Consider the following 11,295-nt stretch of genomic DNA (forward strand, 5'->3'; position numbering starts at 1 on the left):
ACATTTATTACATAGTTTAAAGTTTCCTGTATTTTCCACTAGACAGTTCTACTTCAGTGTCCTTATGAGCATTTATAATCTAATCTTTTAAAACTAATCTCACTGTCTTTCTCCTCAGACTGAATTCTACTACATGCTTTCAATAAATGGTGAAACCATTATGCAATCTCCCAAGCCATCAACCTGGTTCCCTGTTCCTCTCACTCTCAACCATGTATCACTTAGCCCCATTGATTTTGTTTCCATGATATCCCACCAATAAATGCTCTTTGCTCTAGCCTCACTGCTTTTATTTCAGTTCATGGAAAAGTTAACAAAGGTCCAGAACTCTCATGGAAGATTTCTTACTGCCCACAAGATAAAGCCCTACCTCCTGAGCTGGCACGCAGGTTTTTGCTTTACAATCTAGTCCCTGCCTCGTTTTCTAAACCAGGCTACTGAAAACTTAATTGCGGCCACATTGACTTTCTTGCAGCCCACCAAATGCTACACAGTCTTGTCTCTCCACACTTCTGCTCTTTTTGTTCATTCTGTGTAAGTGAACAACCCTAATATTGCCCCAACCCTAATATTACTATAATAATGATAAAGTATTATTATTATTGGATATTTTTATTTACATTTCTTTTCCATAGTTTTTCCCTTTACTAGTTTAAAAATTATGGATTCTAAACCTATTATTTATCTTTATTCATCTCTATCCCAAGCACCTAGCATATACAGCAAACAATAAATATTTGTTAAATGAATGGTGAATCAATTTTAAAATCTCCAGAAAATTTAAAAAATATATTTACAAAGGCCTAATACTAACTCAATATTGTTATTGCCCAAAAGCTCTAATGTAAACTTAAGTTTTTTAGACATGCAGATAAAAGGAAAACTAAAACCAATCAGTATCTTACAAGGCAATAATTATTATACTAAACTGCATCCCATACAACTTTGGCAGGAATAGACTAGCCAGATCTTAAGTTAATAGCCCACATAGACAGTAAAGAAAGATGATTTATCACAATGATAATAAAAGTTCAATCCATCCCATTCATTTTCTAAGTTATGCTATCACTATTGGGTGAAGGAACATTTGGTTTAAAGACTATACTGAAATCCCTATTACCACCACCTCCAGTGCTGCCTCCATAAGCTCTGCAAGAATCAGTCCTGGGCTTTGTCCTAACAAGTTGCCTAAGTGACGTCTGAACCAAGGAGTCAATGCTCTATTCACAGAATGTGTGCTGCAGGGAGTAAAATTCAAAATTACCTTTACTAGATGAGAAATGGTCCTAGGGGAGCCTGGGTGGCTCAGTTTGTTAAGCATCTGACTCTTGATTTTGGCTCACGTTATGATCTCAGGGTTTGTTAGATCAGATCCAATATCAGGCTCTGTGCTGACAGTGCTGCGGACACTGCTTGGGATTCTCTCTCTCTCAATCTCTCTCTCTCTCTCTCTCTCTCTCTCTCTCTCTCTCTCTTCTCCACCCCCTCTCAAAATGAATAAATAAACTTTTTTAAAAAATTAAAAAGAAATAGTCCTACAAAACCAGAAAAAAAAATACATGTAAAAATGACAGTCTTTTAAGGAGTAAAAGTAAAAAATTAGCTGTAAATATCAAGATAACATAGAAACAGATGGAAACTACCTTTTAAAGAAAAGTGAAAGGAAAAAATAAAGTTGAGGGTGTGTTTTTTGTTTATTTGTCTGTCTTAGCAGGTGAGAAGTCTTCAGATTATGATGTCCAGTTTAAATCATCAGGCTCACTATCAATGACTGTGGAAATCAGGGAGATATTTCACAGAAGAACTACAAAGAATGCTTAACACAAGGGAAACTTAGAGAATTTTGGCTGGAAAGAATATCAAAATCATAGCAAGAGGATAACTATGATTTCAGATGTATTCAGAAATAAATATAAAGGGCACACAAATTCTCCATAACAGTGATGAACCAAAATCAGAAAATACTGTCAAAATCAAAGAGGGAGAGATTGGGCTTAGGAAAAGGAATCGCTTGACTTTGTGAGTGATAAATCTAAATGACTAATGAAGGAGGTTATGGAAATTTCCAGGAAGGACTGAAAACTGTTTGAAACATTTAGGCATTCAATTTTCTGCAGGAAAGACAATGTATCTCCTTTCTCGTGAATATTTCCAGCTCTATGAATTAATGATATTGTCTTATATTCATTATATATTTCCATAATATCCTGTAAAACACAATGTACTCTATGTTTCCTTAATATTCTCAAGTTTCTGCTTTGGAGTAAAACATCACAAGCTTAAACTTTCCTCATAGAAGGGATGCCTTTGACTATTATTGTATCCACCAGCCAGATCCTCTTTGATTTCTATGCAACTTCTAATAACTATGGAGCATCAGAAAAATACACAAGTCTTCAATAAGTGCCCAGGAAATGCCAAGTCAAAATAGGCAGATTACTCCATGGCTTCTGCATGTCATACATCTATTAATATATCCTAGGATCATGTTCACACTTTTAATAACAGCACTAGGCTGCTGACTCACATTCGGGCATGTTTCTACTTCCTTCGTTCCTACATAATTATTCCCTTTCTTGTGTCAGCCTGGATTGCTTTCTTCCCGAATCTCAATCTGCTTAACTTGGTCACTTTTCTCAATTTTCAGGGGCCCGTTGAATTGTTGTCCTGACTTCCATGTGTCAGTAATGCTACCAAAATGAGGACTTTCTTCACTAATTTTTAAATCATCAAAGGATAAGGAAAAGGTCAGAGAAAGCTCAATAATTCTTTTCTGTTATGAGCAAGGCTCTCTGCTAGGTGTTGGGGGTAAGACAAACATGGTTCCTGCTTCCTGATAGATTACAGTCTATCAGAAAGATAAGTAAACAGAAAACTACAACTCTCTCTGATAAGTGGTATGATAGGAAGGGCAGACAGCAACAGGACAAAGGAAGACTTTGAAACAGGAAGAATTATGGGTCTAGGAGCTGTGGCTGCATGTTACAGCACCATCAGAACTCCAAAGAGAAGGATGCAGAAGAGGGAGAGGCTAACGGCTGAGAATTTGCACAAATATATCAATTAGCTCCTTTAATCCTTACAACAACCACGCAGGGCAAGTGTCATCCCAATTTGACAGATGAAGAAACTCAGCATTTAATAGGGTAGATACTTATCCAAAGGTCACACACCTGTAGCTAAAAAGTAACAGGACTAGATTTCCAATCCAGGTCTATGTGATTCCAAAGTACATGTATGAGACCATGCTACCTTTCCGGTATTCTCCATGTTTCTGATTTATTAACAGAAATGCCACATGGGAAGAAATCTAAAATTTCAGAAGCCCAAATAATGTCTACTGCTTCCACTTTATGTGACATTTATTCAAGACATGACGTCAAACTAATTTGACATAAGCTCATCCCAAACTATTCTGGTAACTTCTTGACACTCTGAATTCAGGTGCCAACTACATGATTTCCAAGTTATGTGTTCAGGGTCCAGAGATATAACAATCCATCTATAACTACAAAGGCTGATATTTCTTCCAGTTTTAGAAAAGGGTATCATATTTTTCCATCTTTGGGCATTCTTGTCTTTTGCAGAAAATATTCTATAGTTAATAACAGTGCAAAGCACTCAACAATTTCAGAAGTAGCTTGAGTGTCTATTTAAATGGTTCAGTGATAGTAGTTTCCTGTCATAAGCAGGTAGCTAATATTTAATATGTATTCAAATAGGAAAAGGAAACAATCCAGGAAATCAACCTAGCACATGGAATTGTTTAACAGATGATATCTGAAATTCTGTGTTCAATTCCTACTACCACCATTCATCCAGTAAATACAATGCTTCAACTAATTCCTGCAATAGGTCACTCTGAAAAGGCCCTCAAAGCAAGAGTCACCGAGAGCAGTAGCTTGTCCCAATTCTGTACCTGACAAGGCATCCATTCTTTATCTGCCCATTTCTCTAATTCTCCTTGGCTCCGGGGATGATTCAGTTACTACTAACACAACCATAACTTGCCGCCTGGATTGCCTTGATAAGATCATATTCTGACAGATTCCTAGAAACACCTACTCTCGCTCCTCAAAACCTACCAATATGGAGTGCAAATTGGTGCAACCACATTAGAAAAACCAATATTTACTAAAGCTTAACATATACGTACCCTATGAACCAGCAACAGAAATGCCTACATATGTTCACACAAAGACATGCACCAGAATGTTTATAGTGGTGCAATTTGTAGTGTCCAAAAGTGGAAACTATCCAAATGTCCAACTACAGTGAATGAATAATTTGTGCTGTATTCATACAATTGAATACTTTATAGGAAAGGGAGTGAATACCTACAACTACATGTAATAACAGGGAAGGGTCTCACAAACTTAGTGATGAGTGAAAGAAGCCAGACACAAAAGAATACATACTGTGTGATGCTATATATGTAAAGAACAAAAGAGGCAAAATTAATTTATTCTATTGGAAATCTAGATAAGTGTTTCCCTTATGGAGAGATGCTAACAGCAAGGTGAAATGAGATGGGCTTCTAAGATGCTGGTAATAGTTTCTTTCTTAACTGGGATCTTGGTTAATTGAGTGTGTGAAGTTTTGTGAAAATTAATTGCCTTATTTTTCTATATACGTACTACACTTCAATAAAAAGTTCTTAAAGGCTTCAAAGGCTTGAAATTTTAAACAGATAATTTTTGGAGAGATTAAAATGGATTGAATAAATTGTGACCTCTGGGGTAGAAAAAGTTTTGAGTAAGGATCTATATGCTAAACAATATAGACCTAAATGGCTATTCTAAAATAGACCTGGGTCCCTTGCTCCTACAGCTCATGAGATTCTCATGGCTCCCTGCACATGGCCTCTAGTCTTTATTCTGGCTCTATGTCCTCAGTCTACTTTCTCTGATAATATATATTTCATCTCTGCTCAAAGACTGCCCCCACTCTTCAAGGACATGTCCTGGCCAATGGGCCTTAAAAGGAAGGCACTTTCCAACTTCAAATATTCTTCTCCTGGTCTCTAAACATCCTACACTGATCACTGATCATGCAGTCACCTTCTTCTCTCTCCAGGGCACTCTGGGGAATCATCCTCACAATGGCCCCTCTCTCTGACATCTTTAATTTGCCTCCTGTGGCAACTTAGAGTAGGAAGCTGAGCTGTTTCACATACTGTGTTAAATTCACCCAAATGTCCACTTGACCTTGAGAGCAGAAAAATGCTTCATTTTTGTTTTCCTCATTTCCCACGACACTCACCTCCCACTTGTAGCTCATTTCCAGAGCTGACTAGACTGACACACCTGAGCCCCCAAATGGCCAAATGACAACTGCTTCAGATTGCTAGCCCCTTCTGCATACTCTGGTTCTCTTCGGTAAATCATCACTCAGAAGCCCCTCAGCAGGCTGCTTGTCTAGAATGATGTAATGATAACTTTATAATATTAAAATAGCTGAAATATATCTTAAGACAAGCCAAATAACTCTCATTTTATAGGAAGGCATGAATCTGACATTTAGCAAACACCTACTACGTACAGGACTTTATCCTTGGAACTTTCCCATAAGTTATTGTCTTTAGTCCTTACATAACCTTGTAACGTAGATATTATAATTTCCCTTTTGTAGATGAAAAATTATAGGCTTAGGGTTTAAATATATTGCCCCAAATCACACAACACATTAAGATACAGAGCAAGCTATTAAACCAGGCATCAGCAAATATTTTCTATAAAGATACAACAAATATTTTAGGCTTTGTAAGTCACATAAGGTCTCTGTCACATATTTTTCTTTGTTTCTTTGTTGGTTGGTTTGTTTTTACAACCCTTTGAAAACATAAAAACTATTCTTAACTCCTTGGCTGGATTTGGTCCAAAGATGGTAATTTGCAGACACTTGTCTTAAGAAGTTGGGGGGAGATATGTGATAAAAATATGTGCTTTGGACTTTGGTCTAAGTTTAAATACTAATTCCATCACTTGCTAGCTAAAATATATGAAGAGTTTACAACATACCAGGAAACATTAGGTGTCTTACATGTATTTACTTACTTAATCCTCACAACTCTGTGAAAGAGTAGGTCCTACTATTCCCCAATTCTACAGCTAAGGAAACTGAAGACCAGAGTGGTTAAATAACTTACCCCAGCCTACACACAGCAAGGAAATGTTATAGCCCAGGCCATCTAGTTGCAAAACTCATGTTTTTCACCATGTTAACATTATTGAAGTCGATAATAAATTACCTGATCAGGATAAGTAATTGGATTGCATTTGTACATAAAAGGAAATGTTTACTTTTCAATAATCCTTTTAGCCTTGCAAGAAAAGCACTCGGTAACTGAGGCTGTTGTAAGTGGGATTGAAGCATCTAGACTCCAGAAGGTGCCATTATTTAAGATTCTATAGGTTCCCAAATGTGTAAAGCAGAACCCAGACAGGGTGATCTTTCCAAGGCAAAAGTGTAGACTAGAGAGAGTCCAATTAATCAAGGTCAAAGGAGCCCAAAGTGCAAGTTGGGACTCAAAGTTTGACAGGTAGAGAACCAGGCAGGAAATAATTGGTAGGCATCCAAATGGGCAGGCAGTTGGTGTCAGAACCTGAAGCTAAGACATCAGGGTCCTGGTTCAGGAGCTATGCCCTGGGAAAGTTGAGATTCCTGTGCCCACTTTGAGTGAGCAGCAAGACTGACTCAGTGCTGAGCTGCAGAATCATTGTACGCATAAGCGTGGCTCTTTGCCCTAGGTCTGCACTGTGCTCAGGAATAAAAGGTAGGGCTCATCCTAAAACTCAAGGTCAGTTAAGTCCAGCAACTGGAGGTAAAGGTCTATAGACACAGGGACCCGGGAAAATCCTTCAAATACATAAATCTTATATATAGTTCTTTAAAATCCAAAATAACACATATTGCTATTTATGTTACTATAACTAACCTGTTATAAACCACAGATATGTAATACAAAGTTTTAAAAAATAAAAGAAAATTTATAAAGGACACAGTAGTCTTGGGTGGTCTGTGGCATTGGCCTACAAGAGCCTGCTGTGATGGGGCCCCAAAAGATCCCTCAGCTTGAGCCCCTTTGTGCAGGCTGTTCCCATTTCCTGAAATGCTTGCTACCACCCCCTTAACAGCCTTCATCACTGAGCTTACATTTTGCATATTTTATCTTATTTTTTGCTTTGTCATACTCATCACACTTTTTAATTATACATATTTTTTAGAGTGCTGTGTGTTGCCTGTTCCCCTCACTGGACTGTAATCTCCATGAAAGCAGAGACTATACCTGTTTAGTTCATCACAGTGTCTCCACTGGGTGCCTAGTTCAGTAAATTTGCCCTTGATAATTATCCGTTATGACTATTGGCATGTCACTGAAATGCCTAAATATTCTTTTTCTTTAGAGGGAGAACAAAAACTTCCTGAAGCTGAGAAATATGTACTACAAATACAAATTATCTGTCAGTCTTATGTAACAATACCAGGAAAATCATAAGACATGGGATAAATAGAGAATCATCATGTTATTTATACCAAAATGTGCCCACAAGGTCCCTGGGACAGAGAAGGGACTATATAAATAACAAAAAGATTCTGCTGGTAAACAAATAGCAAGAATATTTCTGCCTTTCACACAGTAAACATTATGCTTCTTTCTTTTGCTCACTGATGAAAAATTTTACCAAAGCAATCAGTCCTGTTTTTCCTTTTCTATTTTTTGACTTGAGAGAGCTGTAATTTACTAACTAAACTACCTGGCATCCTTGGAGTACTCAAAGTCCATGTTGTCTATCACCACTCAAATAGCAAGGGCATCTTTCGCATTCCAAATGCACATAAAGTAATCAATACAGAAAAGAACAAATTAATCGAAAGTTATGTAATCTTATACCCTGAAAAGAACCTGATTAAATCTCCATCCTTTGTAGTGATTGCTAATCTAGGATAGTGCAGGTGTTTACAATCTTTTGTGATATGACCTCAGGTGACCCAAGGATACTTTTAATTGCTTATCAAACGTAATTTTATGAACTAGATAAAGATATTGTGAATGTATATAAAACACCTTTATAATACAGAGAGTTTTTCAAGATGGGATTTTTAGTTTGCTTGCTACTCTTTCTTTAGAGTCTAATTGATTTTCTTGACATCTCTTTAGCCTGGCAAACTGCCTACCTAAGTACTTTATCTGACCTTCAGGCTGTTTGCCAGGTATTGATCCAATACCTACAATGGCTGTGTTGTACCAGCTCTTCCCACTTTGATAAGGGCTAATGTACTAGCGCCAGGCAGACAGGAAGTCAATGGTCTCAAAATTTCTCTCATCCTCTTCTATCTGTATCTTCCTTTCTTCTTATGCAAGAATTTCAGGTTCTATCAAAATCAGATCTGAAGCAAATCAGATGGACATCTGGGCCTAATTTATCTTCTAGGAATCTTTTAAAAACACATCTTAGAAGGGCTCTCTAGGCAACAATAAATGAAGATGTTTAGAAACATAAGATTTCTCGTTGAAGGTAAAATAATGTGATTAGCTGACAGGTTTCCTTTTTAAAGAAAAATAGATCTAAAAATGACTTAAGGAGATGCTGAGGGCGGATTTAGACAAACTGTGTTGGATATAGTAAAGAGAAACCAGCTAGTAAAGGGTCTTGAAATATGGTCATAAATGAAACCATAAAAGAAAATGGGATTTTAGTTAACCTAAAGAATGGCTTAATTGGGGAGAGCAATGTGATGGTTCTATGAGATGAATATCTGTAAGTTAATGTGACTGTAAGGATTAGTTTGTAGATATATCTCATGTTTTTCAAATTTGCCTTGACCATAAATTTTAGGAAAACACATTTTCATTAGACAAATGGCCCTGGTCAAGCTGGGGAGATCCTCTCCAACAGAACACCCTAATTAGCCCAGGATGGAGTCTTCAGAGATGGAGAAAACAAAGGACCAGAAAGTAGAAGCACTGAAATAAGCCCTTTGGGAAACAGAGCACCTCGCTGAGAATATAGTTTGTGTGTTAAGATAATTTGAGCTAGGTGAGATTGACTGATGCCCTGTGCAGATCTGCTTAGTGATATGCTTTGCCCTTTGTCAACTAATTTCAAAAAACCAGTTGGAAGAATCTAGAGACCTCATCATGCCTCTGTGTGGAGAAAAATGGTGTTGACTGGTGCCTGGTTTATCTGATCTGTGTCCTTTTGCAGCTTAAAATAGAGGAAAAGCCATGATAAGTGTACTTTTGAGTTGCCAACCTGAGGGAAGCAATTAATACTTAGAATAAACAAAAAAAAATGCACATTCATCTTCATATGCCACTTCAGGCAATCTACATTCCAAAAAGTCATTCCAAGTAGCTGGATCAAGAGCCTCTGAAAACTTAGAGTCATCCTCTCCTTTCATCCATTAGGTTCACTGGCCTAAATGTGATAACAGACAGACCTGAGGAATAGACTGTTCAGTTGGACCTAAAACTATGGGAGCCTTTTGAATCTTAAACACTGAAATGGGGGACACAGAGCCGGCACATCAATTCACTAGGAGTGGCAAGGGGAATGGCTGAGAAGCAATTGAAACAGAAGCGGGGCGAAGCAGCGTGGAGGCCCGGAAATGCCTCTAGATAACCACACACTCTGCGCTGGCACAGGCTGCAGATATTGACAGCGTTTTGGACACGAAAGCCGTAGCCATATCCATGACTTCTGCGGAGGAAATGTTGAATAGAGAAGTCATGAATGAGAGGTGATGATTACTCCAGGCTGTTTTGTCAATTATCAGTTAAATCAGGCCTGCTATTGTGATTACAATGCTGTTTGTCTCCAGCAGCTGGAGGCAAAAGACCTTGAAAACAAGGAGAGGAAATCAACCGAAATTTGGCATGAAAAAAATAGTTCAGACAAATACACCTGGGGAATAAATATTATGAAGTGGTAGAAACTATGAAAATGCACCATAGCCAGGAGGGCCAAGAAGGGTGGCCAATGTGACAGGAATGTGTGCATGGCAGAGTAACAAAATACTGTTGCTTCAAGCCTAATGGGTCATGGGGATGAGGCAAAGACTCCATTTACCTTCTCCAGGAAGGGTCTGTGGGATCAGATCTAAGGTGCTATTTATGGGTTTACATTTAAAAAAAAAGGGGGGGTGGGTGGTGGGGGGACAGAGTAGAAGAAATCCAGTAAATGACAAATAATCAAAAAATTTCAAAAATTGTCAAGTTACAGTCAGAAAAGGGGAAGGGGAAGGGAAAATGGAGTCCAGAAGTTAAATAAAAATGGGGAAAGTTAAAATATTATATTTATAAAGCTGCCTCTCAAGGAAGTGCAAAAATCATGTCACCTTTTTGGCCCTCAATTTCCTTAATTGTATGGGTGACAAGGTTGCTAAATCCCCCTTCTAGAGCTTAATTTCTATGCCTCAAAGCAGCTTTTAAAATTTAGCTGCTTCTGGGGCATCTGGTTGGCTCAGTCAGTTTAAGCATTGGACTTGAGCTCAGGTCACGATCTCACAGTTTGTGGGCTCAAGCCTGTGTTGGGCTCTGTGCTGACAGCTCAGAGCCTGGAGCCTGCTTCAGATTCTGTGTCTCCCTCTCTCTCTGCCCCTCTCCCCACCGCTCAAAAATAAGTAAACAAATAAATTTTAAAAATTGAAAATTTAGCTTCTCCTAAATCTGGCTCTAACCTCACTTTGGGGAATTCTCTGAAATTTATCCTGTTTCAGTCTGTTGGCCCCTTTCCTCACATCCCCAAAAGGTCATCTACTTATGCTACCTGCTTATGAACAGCACATCTGCCTTGTTTTTAACAGAGGGCATGAAGATGGAGGAGAGAGAGTAAGCTGGAAACGAGAAGACCTGGCTTCCGGTTCTGGCTCTTCCACACAGATGCAAGATGTTGTCCTCACTCTAAAGGACCAGACTAGGTTATCACTGAGGTTTCCTCCAGTTCTACTTACTGATCTCTCTCTGTGAGGCCTTGGAATGAATTCTCATCAGTGAGAGGTCTCATCGCAAGGAGAGGTCAACCACCAAGTACAAAAAGGACCAGGTCTCCTACATTCCAATCCTCCACCTAATCCATTCACGTAAACTACAACGAAGATGTCACAGCTAGAGGTCAGAAAGTGTATGACACAAAAGAAAAGAGTAACAAGATACTAAAAGACAAAGAACTTCCCAGAGAGGTGACTCACTCTGTTACAGACCAGTCTCCAGAGGAACCTGGAGGAAGAGTCACTCCTCTGAGAGACACTTGGAATGAGATTTGAAAGATATCTGAGAGAAGAGTCAATGAT

The sequence above is a fragment of the Felis catus genome, chromosome C1, assembly GCF_018350175.1.
Source record: "Felis catus isolate Fca126 chromosome C1, F.catus_Fca126_mat1.0, whole genome shotgun sequence".
Lineage (NCBI taxonomy): Eukaryota > Metazoa > Chordata > Mammalia > Carnivora > Felidae > Felis > Felis catus.